The sequence below is a fragment of the Saccopteryx bilineata genome, chromosome 3, assembly GCF_036850765.1.
Source record: "Saccopteryx bilineata isolate mSacBil1 chromosome 3, mSacBil1_pri_phased_curated, whole genome shotgun sequence".
Lineage (NCBI taxonomy): Eukaryota > Metazoa > Chordata > Mammalia > Chiroptera > Emballonuridae > Saccopteryx > Saccopteryx bilineata.
Genome location: NC_089492.1, coordinates 263,555,101 through 263,570,137, shown reverse-complemented (window position 1 = coordinate 263,570,137; position 15,037 = coordinate 263,555,101).

Below are 15,037 nucleotides of genomic sequence, written 5' to 3'. Positions count from 1 at the left end.
CAATGTCTGCACCATACAGATGAGGAAACTGAGGCTCAGGAGGGGAGGTGACTTGCCCAAATTCTCAGAGGACCTGGGGTCAGGTTCCAGACCTGCAAGTCTAGCGCTCATGCTCAGGATGACACTCTCCCAGAACTTCCTCAAGCACGTGGGTGGGCGGAGCCCAGGGCCTCAGAAGTCAAGTTCAAGCAGATCTCAGTCTCTTCTAAGGAAGACCTATTAGCAGGGGCTGCCCCAGCTCTCAGGGAGTTTCAAGCAGGTGCTGGATACCTTTCCAGTGAATATCCCCAACTTGGAAACTGACAAATAACTGAATGGAAAACAGAGAATCAATGATGTGGTGAAGGTGTTTAAGGGTCTTAAGCTGCCATAGTGCTTCCTAGGCCTAGAGAGCACTGGAAACATTGAGCTAGGGCAGCCAGAAGGATCCCAGGGGTCCAAGCTAGCCTTCCAACTTCTACCCTGTGCCCGATATGGGAGTTATCCCCTAACTGGCCGCCTCCTAAGAAGCTGCAAGAAGACTCGAGAGCTTGCAGAAGCAGCAGAGCTGGTGAAGCCCACCAGTGACTCTCAGAGAAGTGGAGAGGGACTGTGGGGCTTTTAATGATGACTAATTTGCAGCTTATTAATGCGGCGGTAATTAAGAATATTCATTTTATTAAAAGCCGCTTATTGTAACAGGGCATGCTATTCTGGAGACTGGCATTGTGCTCACGTACCAATCGGCATAGGTCTATTGTGGCTCTGTGGATGGCAGGTCGCTGCGTCACTAATTGTTAAGAGTTTAGGGTCTAATTTTAAACCCTTTTAATTCCATTTGAAATAATTGCTCTAATGAAATTCAAAGTACTCAGAGGCTGCCACAGAAAAGGTGGATGGTGCCCCCCTCCTGCCCCCAGGGAGCCGGGCTGAGAGCTGTGGCAGAAGCGGTACTTGCCCTGGGGGTACGCTGGCTGCTCTCTCTTCCTGAAGAGGAAATCTACCCCAGTGAAAGCTGAATGAAGTCCAGCCAGGACCCAGCCCCTGTCCGCGGTGCTGACCGCCGCTGGGGCTGGGCAACGGCTGGGCAACGGCCCGCCTGGCTGGAAAGGGACTGGAAGTGGAGGACACTGTCTGGGATGAGTCATTTCTGTAAACCACACAGGGGCAAGATCTGCGGAGAGAAGTGGAAGCCCCCACCCAGAGGCAGTGTCCTTAGCTGCCATGGTATCCTGGACTCACACAGGACATGCCTCAGAGCAGCGGAACCCAGGGATCATCTCCAATACAACAAAACTCTTACTGAGGGCTTCTTGCGTGCCAGGCATTTTACGAGCATTACCCCACCTAATCCTTACAGCCACCTTATGCGATGAATTGCATCATTTTTTCCATTTACTGATGAAGCAACTAAGGCCAGGAGAAGATCAGTATCTTTTCAAAAGTCACGCAGGTTAAATGACAGAGGCAGACTTGAACGGAGGCTTTTCCATCTGTCTCTTCAGAGGTTGTCCATCCAGTTTACATCCCGCAGAAGCAGGTCTGGAGCCAGCACCGAGTATGCTTGTTGCTCTATTGCAGTGGCAGGGGATCAGGGAAAAGGCATATCAAAGAAAGGGAACAGCATGAGCAAAGGCTCAGAAGTTTGAAAGTCCACGGCATCTGGTGTCTATGACTTGGTCCCTATGATCCTTGTCTTCTGGTGTGCAGACCCTGAGTGTGGTTGAAGCCTGTGACTTCTTTTTAACCAATGGATGAATGGCAAAAGAGAGGGGGGGTCCCTCCCATTATTACATTATATTAGTAAGATACTCATCTTGCTAGCAGTCTTCCACTCTCTTCCTCTGGCATTGAAGAAGCAAGCACCCCTGTTGTAAATGGGCTGTGGAGGGACCTACATGGCAAAGAGCTACAGGTGGCTTGTTGGAGCAGAAGACCTCATTCCTGCAGCTGCAAGGGACTGGTCTGTCAACAACTTTCGTAAGCCTCAAAGTGAACTTTTCCCCAGTCAGACTTCAAGATGAGAATGCTGCCCAGCCAACACCTTGGTTGCAACCTGGCGAGATCTTGACGTGGAACACCCAGCTAAGCCACGCCTGGACTCTGATCCATGGACCCTGGGAGATGATACGTGTATGTTGTTTTAAGCTGCCCAATTTGTGGTAATTTGTTACTCAACAATAGAAGTGAATGCAACATCAGAAAAGCAGGGTGGCCGGGACACTTTCAATCTTGTTGCCCATATGACACATCATTCATCAGAAACAGTGACCCTGATGGCAGTGCAGAAAGTTAGGCCTCAAAGGGAGACAGGACCATTAATTAGCAAGAGAAATATTTAGATCATGTTAGGATCTGTGGGGCTTCCCCCTGTAGGATAGAAGTGGGGTGGAGTTTTGGCCAGGGTGGCGTTTTAGGCTGGGGTGGCATGGTCAGATCTGTGTTAGAGAAAGGTCACTCTGGTGGGCAGAGCTTAGGATAGGCTGGAGGCAGGGAGCCCCATCAGGCTATTGCTGCAGTTCAGGCAAGAGATGACAAGAGCTTGAACCAAGGCAGAAGTAGTGAAGATAGAGGGGAAGGTCATTTGGGTCTCGGAGGTAGAAAGAACATCCAGTAAAATATAATAGTATTTCGTCTACTCTTAAAGATCTTCAGGAAAGGAGCTAGTTTGGCTCACACTATCCTTGTTTCTAGTAGTCTAAGTGGCTTTATTAACTTGGTTTCAGCATCACTTTATTAGTGATACTGCTATAAAGAGGTTCTGTGTTTTGGGATATCCTTCTTACCTCAGACACATTGCATCATAGTCTCAATTTCTTGGGGCAGCTGTGACTGTTTTTATTTTACAGAGCCTCAGAGAATGACTACAGTGAAATCACTCCCATGGGGGTCTTTCTGGTCAAGTGCTACTTATCATGTCCTCCGCCGCCACCTAAACAACTTAGCATCTCTCCTATTCTGCAGAGAACTTACTTGGACCTTAATAAGATCTTGCAGAATAAATGGTAAGTGCAAAGACAGAAATCTTGACCCTTCACCACCCTATCCATTCTTTGAACATTATTGACACTAGGCATGGGGGGTACCAGAGTTAAATAAGAAATAGCCTTTCCCTTAAGGCATTCACAATTTAGCGAGAAAGAAAACTGTGTAAAGCAAAAATTGCAGCAAAAGATTCCTATATGAAGGCACACACTTAGTAGTCTGGGATTCCCAAAGAAAAGATTGATACAGCACTCCAGCTGAGGGATTTTCCAAGTAGAGGGCAGATGTACAGGGGCATGAAAAGATACAGTGTCTCTAGAAATGAATGCAGCACAAGGTCCAAGGGAGGAGGGAAGGAGAGTTAGGTGGCCTGAGGTTGGAGAAGTCAGCAGGGTTCAGATCATATATGACCTCCTGGGTTTAAGAAGCTCGGCCTATATTTTGTGGGCAGAAGGACCTGCTAAAGGAGAGAGCAAACAGAGATGGGACATGGACAGAATTTTATTCTAGAAAGTTGACACTTGTGCATTGTGATCTTATCTTACAAACGGGGAGCTTCTTTGGGTTCTCTCCATCTCAGTGCCTAAGCCCGAAGTCTGCAAGTAATCCAAGACACCTTCTTCCTCCAGTCACCAAAGTCTGTCTGCATTAACGTCACAATGTCCCTCAATATGTGTCAGTTCTCTCCAACGCCACTGCCACCACTGTATTCCAAGTGCCATCATCTCTCACCTGTCTGCTAAAGAGTTTCCTGACTGTTTTTCCAGGATTTACTCTGGACTTCATCAATTCTATTCTCCATAACCAGGTCTTCTTTCTTTTTTAACGGTCAAATCTACTGACAGTGAACGGCACAGATGCTAATGCTATAATTTGATGAGTTTTGACAAATGTGTATACCCATGTGACCACCACCCCAATCAAGATATAGGACATGCCCAAAAGCCTCTACATTTTTTCTTATCTGGTAAATCCTTACCCACCATAAGGCCACCACTGATTTCTACAATGAGAGATTAATTTTTATCAGCATTCTTCTGCACAACATGTGTTTGAGACTCCTCCATGCTGTAATATGTGTCAATAGTTCAATCCTGTTTATTGTTGAGTAGTATTCAATTGTGTGACTGTACCAAAATTTATTTATTAGTTTATCTGGTAATAGATATGTGGGTAGTCTCCAGTTTGGGGCTATTGTAAATAATTCTGGTAAGGACATTTATGTACGGGTCTTTCAGAAGATCTGTTTTCATTTCTCTAGGGTAACTACCTCAGAGTGTATCTGGATTCTACGGTGGGCAATATTGAGCTATGACCAGACAGTTCTCCATTTGACGCTCCTCCTAACAATTCCAGTGTCTCCTCCTCCTTGTCAACAATGAGTATTTTCTATCCTTTTAATTCTAGCCATTTACTGGGTGTAAAGTGGCATCACATTATAGCTGTAACACATTTTTCTAATGAATAATAATATTGAGTAATTTTTCATGTGTTTATATTCATTTGTAAATGTTATTTTATGAGGTCTATGTTCAAGCATTTTGCCCATTTTCATTGAGTGGTTTGTCTTGTTATTATTGACTTCTAGGACTTTGTTATATAGCTAGACAGACAAGTGCAGTAAGAATGTTTTTCTTCCAGTCTGTGGCTTATTTTACATATTAATAATGACAGAGCAGTTTTGAAATTTCAATGAAGTCTGATTTATCAATTGTGTTATGATTAGTTCTTTTTATATGCTAAAAAATGTTTGCCTCCTCCAGTGTTACAAAGATACTCTCCTATGTTTTTTTCTAAATATTTTAGCTATTACATTTAAGTCTATCATCCATTCAAATTAATTTTTGTATATGGTGTGAGGTAGGAGTTAAAGTTCATTTTTTAAAAACATGGGTTTTTTTTCCCTTTTTTTTGTAGCACGATTTTTTGAGAAAACTTTTATTTTCACTTTGAATTGCCCTGGTACTTTTGTTAAAATCGAAATGACTATATATGTATGGATTTATTCTTGGACTCTATTCTGTTCTATTGACCTAATTGTCTATCCTATCTCTACACTGCACTATCTCGATAAGTCTCTTAAAAAATTTTTTTTAATAATTTTTATTTTATTTTTTTAATTTTTTCAATTCATTTTAGAGAAGAGAGAGATAGAGAGAGAGAGAGAGAGAGAGAGAGAGAAAGGGGGGAGGAGCAGGAAGCATCAACTCCCATATGTGCCTTGACCTGGTAAGCCCAGGGTTTTGAACTGGCAACCTCAGCATTCCAGGTCATTCCTTTATCCATTGGGCCACTACAGGTCAGTGTACTGGTAATCTTGATACATTGATACAGTAGTTTGAGTAATTAAAAAGTTTACTCTTTAGAATTTCTACATAAATCCTATTATTGGTGACTAAAGACAGTTTTACTTCTTTTTGTCCAATATTTATTTCTTTTTCTTCCTAATTGTGTTGGTTAGAACTTCCAATACAATGTTGCCCAGAAGTGGTAAGAGAAGATGCCCTTGCCTCTGTCCCAGAATTTCATTCACTAAGGATGAAGTTAACTATAGACTTTTGTTGTTGTTGTTACTGTTGCTTTTGTTTATGTCCTTATCAGACTGAGGAAGATTTCTGTGAGCTGAATGGGTACTGAATTTCTTAAATAATTTTTCTGCATCTGTTAATATTATTTTTCTCCTGTATTTTTGTAATGTAGTGAGTTACATTGATTTTCAAATGTTAAATCAACACTGTTCCTGGGCTCTGATGTAGCATTCTTTTTTTAAATATATATATATATATATATATATATATATATATATATATATATATATATATTATTTATTTATTTATTTATTTTCCCCCTGAAGCTGAAAACGGGGAGAGACAGTCAGACAGACTCCCGCATGCGCCCCACCGGGATCCACCTGGCACGCCCACCAGGGGCGACGCTCTGCCCACCAGGGGGCAATGCTCTGCCCCTCCGGGCATTGCTCTGCCGCGACCAGAGCCACTCTAGTGCCTGGGGCAGAGGCCAAGGAGCCATCCCCAGCGCCCGGGCCATCTTTGCTCCAATGGAGCCTTGGCTGCGGGAGGGGAAAAGAGAGACAGAGAGGAAGGAGGGGGGGGGGTGGAGAAGCAAGTGGGCGCTTCTCCTGTGTGCCCTGGCCAGGAATCGAATCTGGGTCCCCCGCACGCCAGGCCGACGCTCTACGGCTGAGCCAACTGGCCAGGGCCTTTAAATATATTTTTAAAATCAACTTATTATTTTTTCATTCTGGACTTTTACACCCATGTTCATAAAAATATTAATATATGGTTTTCTTTTCTTGTAATATTGTTGTCTGGTTTGGGTATCAAGGTTATGTTGGGTTTATAAAATAGAGACTTGTTTCAGCTTATATTTTCTGAAAAAGTTTGTGTAAGATTGATGTTACTTTTTAAAAAATATATTTAATAGAACTCACCAGGGAATCGTCTGGATCTAGAGTTTTCTTTATAAAAAGGTATTTTTTAATTGTAAAATCAAATAATTTAATAAGCAAAGAACTATTCCAATTATCTATTTCTTTTTGTGTCAATTTTAATGAGTTTTGTTTGTGTGTTTAGTTAAAGAACATCCATTTTATTTACATTGTCAAGTTTATTTGCAAAATATTGCTTTATCTTTCTTTTAATATCTGTAGCATCTGTAGCAATAATTATTTTATTCCTGCTAATGTGTCACCCTTCCCTCTTTCTTTCAATATCTCTTTCTGATCAGTCTTGCTAGGGATTTTGTAATTTTATTAATTTTTCCAAAGAATAAAATCTTTTTAATTTTCTCTCTTCTTCTTTTTCTGTTTCTATTTCCATTCTTACCTTTATTATTTCCTTCCTTTAATTTTATTTTCTTTTTTCTAGTTTCTGAAGGCAGAACCTTAGCTCATTTATTTAAAAACTTTATTTTTTCAATATAGGCCTTTACACACACACACACACACACACACACACACACACACACACCTCCAAGCACTGCTTTACTAGAAACTTTATTTTTTCAATATATGCCTTTACACACACACATACACACACACACACACACACACACACCCCTCCAAGCACTGCTTTACTAGAAACTTTATTTTTTCAATATATGCCTTTACACACACACACACACACACATACACACACACACACACACACACACACACACCTCCAAGCACTGCTTTACTAGACCCCTCAGGTTTTGATATGTGTAATTTTATTATCTTTAAGTCGAAAATATTTTCCAATGTCTTTTGTGATTTCTCCTTCAGTGCATTGGTTATTTATTTATTTATTTATTTTTAATTTTTTTTGTATTTTTCTGAAGCTGGAAATGGGGAGGCAGTCAGACTTCTGCATGCGCCCGACCGGGATCCACCCGGCATGCCCACCAGGGGGCGATGCTCTGCCCATCCAGTGCGTGGCTCTGTCGCGACCAGAGCCACTCTAGCGCCTGGGGCAGAGGCCAAGGAGCCACCCCCAGCGCCTGGGCCATCTTTTGCTCCAATGGAGCCTTGGCTGTGGGAGGGGAAGAGAGAGACAGAGAGGAAGGAGAGGGGGAGGGGTGGAGAAGCAGATGGGCGCCTCTCCTGTGTGCCCTGGTTGGGAATTGAACCAGGGACTTCCGCACGCCAGGCCGATGCTCTACCACTGAGCCAACCGGCCAGGGCCAGTGCATTGGTTATTTAAAAGTGCATTGTTTAATTTCCAATTATTTGGAAACTTTTCAAATATTTTAGTGTTACTGATTTTTAATTTAAGCCCACTGTTGTCAGAGAACACACTGTGTAAATTTTCAATCTTTTGAAATTTATTGAAACATATTTTATGGTCCAGTATATGGCCTGTCTTGGCAAATACTCTATGTGTATACTTGAAGAGAATTTATAGTCTGCAGGTGTTAAGTATAGTGTTCTATAAATGTGATGTAGGTAAAGTTGATGGAAAATGTTATTCAAATTTTCTATATCCTTACTGGGTGTACCTTTTTTTTTTTTTTTCTGTCCAGCTAGTCTCTTAATGACTGAGAGAGTAACTAGGCTAACCAATGTTGGCTTCATTTCTTTTGAGGATCCATCAATAGATACATACACATTTAGGGTACTCATGTCTTACTAATAAATTAATCCCTTTATCATTATGAAATATCCCTTTTTATCTCTGATAATACTCCTTATCTTGAAGTCTAATTTGTCCAACATTAATATAGCCACAGCCGCTTTCACATGCTCACTGTTTGCATAAGCAAGAGCATGGTGTATCTTTTCCCGTCGTGTTCCTTTCAACCTATCTGTGTCTTTACATTTAAAACGCATTGTGTGTGTGAGAGAGTGAGTGTGTGTGTATAGACAGAAAATTGTTGCATCTTGCACTGTCACTGGACGTCAGGAATTTTAAAGCTGTACAGTGAGGGGCTTCAACCAGTGGATTGGAGACTTGCCTTTCAGCTTCCATCTCTGTGACTCTGATCAATGGGAGAATTGACTGTGAACCTCTTGTCCTTAGCTATGGGAACTGCTTGCCACCTGGCTTGCCAAGATTGGGAGCCAAGACTCAGGGTGGAACCAGCCAAAGGAAGTAAGTTGGGACAGGTTTTGTGGTGGTGGTAATTGGTGCAACTGTGTAAAGAAAAAAAAACCCAGATCAGTTTTTGAGTACCTTCCCAAATGATTGATGTCCTGCTTTCATAATGCTTCTTTTCATCAGAGCCACATTCCCTCAGTTATATCGTTGGCAACATACCTCCTTAATTACAGTCTTCTTGTGATTGAAAAGATGCTACTTTGAAGAACAAGAAAACTGTGTTCTATCTCTCTTTTCCTTTGCTTTTAGTCCATCCAAAGCCCAGAGAGTTGCTTTGAATAACTTGCTGGAGGATTTCTTTCAAGGAATCAAAGAAAAGATTTCAAGAAAAAGGAAAAGGAAGCAGGAGGAAGAAACCAGAGTGCATAGAGAAGCCTACCAGCCATTAGACTTGTACTAAGAAACCCTCACAATGACTTTAGGAGGTGGAGTTATATGGTCCCCCTTTACAGACAAGGAAACTGTGCCTAGAGGGGATAAGTAACTTGCCAGAGTCACTGTAGTTATCATGACAGTGTAGTGTGTCTACTCTTGGCAGTGTCCACATGATTTAAGGGAAGCAGAGTACATCCTATCTCTATAGAGGTCAATCCTGATTTGCCCAACAGTCCACAGTAGCCTTTTCCAGGAGTCAAGTTTTGTCCCAGGAGAGGACAGGTAAACTAATTGGGAAGAACTTACATTCTGCATTAGAGGGAGAGGCTCACTCCCTCTTCTGCTAGATGTGAACCCAGAAACTTGTTTTCTTGCCAGGAGAGGGGAGGACAGGCATTAGGACAAAGCAGAGTGAAGCAAGTAGACCTTGATCTTTGATGAAATCGGTCTATCAATTGTACCACCCCTGCAGCCTGCACTAGCTCCGGTGTTCTCCTGTGAAATAATACATCTTTGTGTTGCCAGTGTAAGTGACATGTTTCTGGAAGTGAAACTGGAAAAAAAATCACAGAACAAGTGGTAGACCTGTATCAAAGCTAAGCATGGCCAGTTCCAGAGCTAATTGGCCAGTTGGAGTCAGTGACCCTTGTACAGATGTGAATGCTGAAGTATAAAGGGGAAAAAAGGGAAAAGTGATTTGTCCAGGGTCACAGAGCGAGCAAACAGCTCAGGATGGCTCAGAACTCGCGTTTGTCTTGCTGCAAAGCCCACACTTTGCACGCCTCCGCTGCCTTCCCACACTGTTGCTGCCACCCTTCCTGTACCTTTGACTCCAAACAGAGCCCTCTCCGTCACCAAATAATGTGATCAAATCAAACCTTCTTTCCATACAATTAGAAAACATAACAGGTTACAGCAAAAAATGCAAAAACCTCCAAAGCTGCTCAAAGCTAATTAATTTCTATTACTAGTGAGAGAAGAACCACTTAACATGTCTTTTCTTATTCAAATTACCATTGACGGCACCTGCTTTTTTATTCTTGGGAAATCCTGCTACAATGCAGGGTAAATTATGTAAGACTGTAGAATTTATGAAGATAAGGCAATTAGCATTACAAAACCGAGTCCGGGTTACAATTTCTGGGGAACAGAAAGAGTTATGATGCTCTTTTAAATGGCCCAGTGAAGTCTCACAGATTGAGTTAATCCTTGCGGTAGTCAGGAAAATTGAAGGCTAAACGGCGCCATGATGGTGGGTAATTAATAGTCTGGCCCCTTTGGTGATGGGGCTGCCTGTGCTGAGGAGGAGGCAGATGGGGCTCTTCCCGTTCCTTTGGGAAGGAAGAGGGCAGAAGAGGCTTTCTGGGTCGGGAGGTTAGGAAGGGAAGAACTTCCTTCTGAGGTCTCTGGTCATTTGGGTCAAGTCAAATCCAGCACCTTGGGTCCATCCTCCAGTATATTTTCCCAGAATCTCCATCCTGCCCTGCAGCCCAGCCCCCTGCACAGCTGCCAGGGCTGCGATGGCAGCTGCTACTAAGCAGGTGCTTCCTTGGAGTGTTTAGATGCTGAGGTTTTGCATCTGAGTTAAGAGGACACTTAGAGACACCCTGAATTACCGGGGGTCCTTGACTTAATAGCCACAGATAAAGTTGAGGTAGATGGGTGGTGTGGATCTCCAGAAATTTGTGCAAAACTGTGTTTGTGTGTATGTCCTTTTCCACAGAAGGGTCTGCAGCTTTTTATTAAGTTCAAAAAAAATTAATCCTAATTCCTTCTTCAGAGGGTTGTGGTGAGAATTAAAATGAGTTAGAGTATGTAAGGTATTGAGGGAGTCAGGAGTATAGTAGGCAACAGTCTACATTTGTGCCCATCTGACCCCCACCGATTCTGAGGAACCCAAACCACGGGAACCCAGGGGAGAAAGGGCATTCTGACCCAGTGATCGCTCATGATTTGATGGGGCCAGGCAGCAGGGCTCGTGGGAAAGAAGTGGGTAGCATGTAGGGCTGTCAGATCAAGTAAATTAAAACACAGAATGCCCAGTTAGAATTTAATTTCAGACAAATGACATAATTTTTTAGTTAAGCATGTCCCATCTGGCACACTTGTATTTTATATGGCAGAAAATGTGGGCTGCAGACCAGCCTGGGGCCCGGAAACTTGGTTTCTGGTTTCTACTGTGAGAGGCTGGAAGAGCAGGGCAGGGCAGAGCTGGGCCTGCAGGCACTGCCCTCTCAAGGTGTTCTGCAAGGCCCAAGGGCTTCACAAAAGAGCAATTGCCTGGCAATTATCATCAGTTCAAAGCTCTGAGTGCAAGCCTTTTCAGCGTAGAAGTTGATTCTAGTTTTTGAAAGGGTTTGCAAACTCACGAAAGGCCCTCCCTAATCAGTACAAATGGGTCCTTTAAGCAGGAGGGAGCTGTGGATCCCTGTTTCTCCTTCCGGTTAGTGCACGGTGTACAGCCAGTAGTCGCGGCTGTCCTGGCCATTCACATGCAGGTTCCCATTGGATTCGGGCAGACGGTAAGGAAACAGTGGAGCCAAAAAATGGTGGGCCATTCCTTTATTAAAGTCTCCCACTAGCCGATGAGCAACACACAGGGAAACATTTCCCTTTCACTCAGGGCTCCCGAAGTCACTGACACATTCTCCAGTTCCACAAGCAGGAGAATCTTCTCCGGTTTCTCCTAGAATCAAAGGCCCCCAAAACCTCAGTAGGGCTTTCAAAGCCCCTCAGCTCTGGTTTCACACCTACACACCCTCTCTCTCTGCCAAACATGGCTTCTCCTTCAGCACTCTGCATTCTCTCTGCTCTCTCTCTCTCTCTGCAAACATGGCTCCTTTCTCTTTCTCTTGCTCTCTCTTCTTTTCAAAACTTTCTGGTACAAAAACCTCTCTACCAGCAAACAAGAGAAAAACAATGGCCCTTCACAAGCAGGAAGGTAATTTGCAATGTCACAGACCACTATACCTGGCGCTGCCCGGCCCTCAATGCAAACTACAAGCAACATGAAAATCATATTTTACAAACTTATTTGACCAACACACGGTCAGCATCATTTCTGGGGGCTCTGGACTCTTCCCTGTGAGGAGCAGGGTGATGGGGGTGAAGGTATGGTTGGTGCTGAGGGTGGGTGCGAGGGCCTTGGATGAAAGCCCTGGCCGCTTGTAGGCTCAGGACTGGAGCCAGCTGACTTACGGGGCACTGTGTTTTATAAACTGTTTCAGAGGACAAGTTCTTAATCCCTTTGGACTTAGTTTTCTCACCTGCAAATGGGAATAGTGATCAGTCTTACCTTATTCACAGAGCTGACTTGACTATTAATAAGGAGAATGTGCATTATCAGGCTTCCTGGTGGAGGCCCCACCCCCTGTCTCGCCCCCTCCCAACTCCCCATCCCTCAGCATCTTTATTTTCAGAACTTCTAACACAGACATGCACCCAAGCCAGCAAAAATGGAAAAACAACAACAACAGAGCCCAAACCCTGTTGGCTCCATACTTATATTTCTCTTCCCCTTCTCCTGCATTATAACCAGGTACCCATGGCCTGACTGTGTTTGTCTCTTTGGGTCCCCATCTCAGTTTAGGGGAAAAAATACATTTGTCTGTTTATGTCATGTTAAAGCTGTTCCGGCTTTCTCCAGTTTTCAGTGTTGTCTCAAGACCCCCTCTCCACTGCTGTCCCAGGCTGAGCCCAGCTGGGCCCACCCCCGGCAGCTCCTCTCTCACTCCTGGCCCGGCCATGCCTATCTTATCTGCACCCCGTTGCTTGGGCAAGTGGCAGAAGTGAAGAGAGGCTAATGCTCCTAATGCAACCCTGACCTAAGCGGGCCCTTCGCTGGGAACCCCTGCAGCACTGTTAGGCTTGCTTGGTAAACTCTGCTGACCAGGGTCATGATCATAATTTTGATGAAACTCCTGGGTGGGCCCAGGGTGAAAGTTGGTCTACTGGTTTTGTTTCAGCAGAAAAAAATACAGGGACAGGGGAGTAGAGAGAGGAGAGGGTGGGCAAGAGGCTGCTGTATTAGATGAGTACCATTTCCCTCCCAAAGATAGGGGACATTTGTTTTAGGTCCCTATTGGAATCCACCCAGAAGCCCCATCTGGGGCCAATGCTTGAATCCTCCATACCGAGCTATTTTTAGTACCTGAAGCTGATGGCTCCAATGAAGCTATCTTTAGTGCCTGAGGCTACGCTTGAACCAATTGAGCCACTGGCTGCGGGGAGGTGGGGTGGGGGGAGAGGCTGGGGGAAGACGGAGGTGGGGAGAAGCAGATGGTTGCTTCTCCTGTGTGCCCTGACCGGGAATCACACCTGGGACGTCCATATGCTGGGCTGACGCTCTATTCACTGAGACACCGGCCAGGGCCGAGAAGGGACATTTGACCAAAGAATCAGACTGAAGTCATCCCTAAACCTGATAAAGAGTGTAAAGTATAGACCATCCTAAGAGAATTCATAAATGAAAGTCCTTTCATTCCCGTAGAGAATAAGACCTAGGAAAGTCCTGGCTCATGGCACTGAGTGAGACTTATTCAGAGGTCTTAGCATTTTGCCTTCCATCTCCCAGGATGGGAATGAAGCGTTAACGCAGGAGCCCAGGCGGCTAACCTCGCCCAGGCAAAACCCTCATGACTCGCATCCATGGTTGTGTTGGGAGCCCTCATAACTCTGTGATTCTGGCAGGGCCAGAGTCATAGTGATGATTATTCCTGTTTTCCAGATTTGAAAACCGAGGCCCAGTTCCCTGAGATCATTTGGTAGGTGAATGAGGAGCTAGGGCCGGAACTGGAACTTAACGCCACCACTCCAAGGCTGCCTGCTCAGGACCTGTTTACATCTTTAGGTTTTTTCCTTGATGCATTATTGCTGGCTTGAACTCATTTTAAACAATGAGCTTTCACTGAAAAGAAGGCTTCCCCAGAGGCTCAGCAGGCCCCGGGGTTATTCAGAGTAAGATTTTATTGAAATTTATCAAGTGCCTGCTGAGTATGGACACCGGTGGGGCACTTTCACAGACATTTAGCTCTCGCCATGACTCCGTGCAGGGGTGCGGTTATCCCCGTTCTGCAGAGATGGGGTCCTGGCGAGGCTGGGGAACCTCACCCACGGTCCGGCCAAGTGGCAAAGCCAGGATTCAGGGCCACGTTGCATTTTCCCTCACACCCAGACGGGTACCTCTGCATCCCAGAAAGAAAGCCAGACATTATCTTAAGAAATACTATTTATATATTAAAAGAGCAAAAAGGGTTTGAACGTCCAATAAAATCTGAGACCTTATCGTGCCCCACAAGCTCTGCAGGACCTGGCCTCTGCTCACCTTCCCAAATGCATCCCTTTTCCTCTTTCCCCAGTCAGGACACTCCTGAATCCCTAAATTCCGTCCTGTCTTCCCCTAAGTACTGGACACTTATGGTAGACTCTTCCTGAAACCCCTGTTCCCTAAACCTTTTGCATGTATGGCCCCATCTCCGCTGTGACTTCTTAACTTACATGATACCTTCTGTAGAGGGTCATCCTGTCTACACTGGTACCCCCATCCCAAATTGTCACCTATTATCTAATCTAATATTTTATAACTTCTTATTATGTGAAATCATCTTGCTAATTTTTCACTGTTCACTCTGTCTTCCTTCCTAGATTATATAGTACATCCCTTGTCTACCTTCTTAATACCCACTTTATTCCAGCTCCTGGAATAATGCTTAATGCATAGTAGATGCCCTGAAAAGGTTTGTTAAATGACTACCAAATGAGATTTTGTGTCTTGGTATGATGTTATTTCTGATCACCATCTTGACCTAGACCATTCGTAGCAATGAAATAGTTTTTGGGTTTTTTTGGGGGTTTTTTTTTTTGTCTTTCTTAACCAATCTCATTAAGATCAGTCTTATCTCCAACATATGTGTCACTTTAAACAGGTGGTTTTAATCAAAGCGAGGATGCAAAGGTGCAGGACAGCCTGGATTACCCACAATGCCGTCTCCCGCCGACAGGAGGAGAGGGAGTGTGTAAATAGATGTGGGGCCCTCACAAAGATCTGTCCCGCTTTCTGCAATAATGTAAAAAGAAAACTTTCAAATACCACAATTTGCAAATGA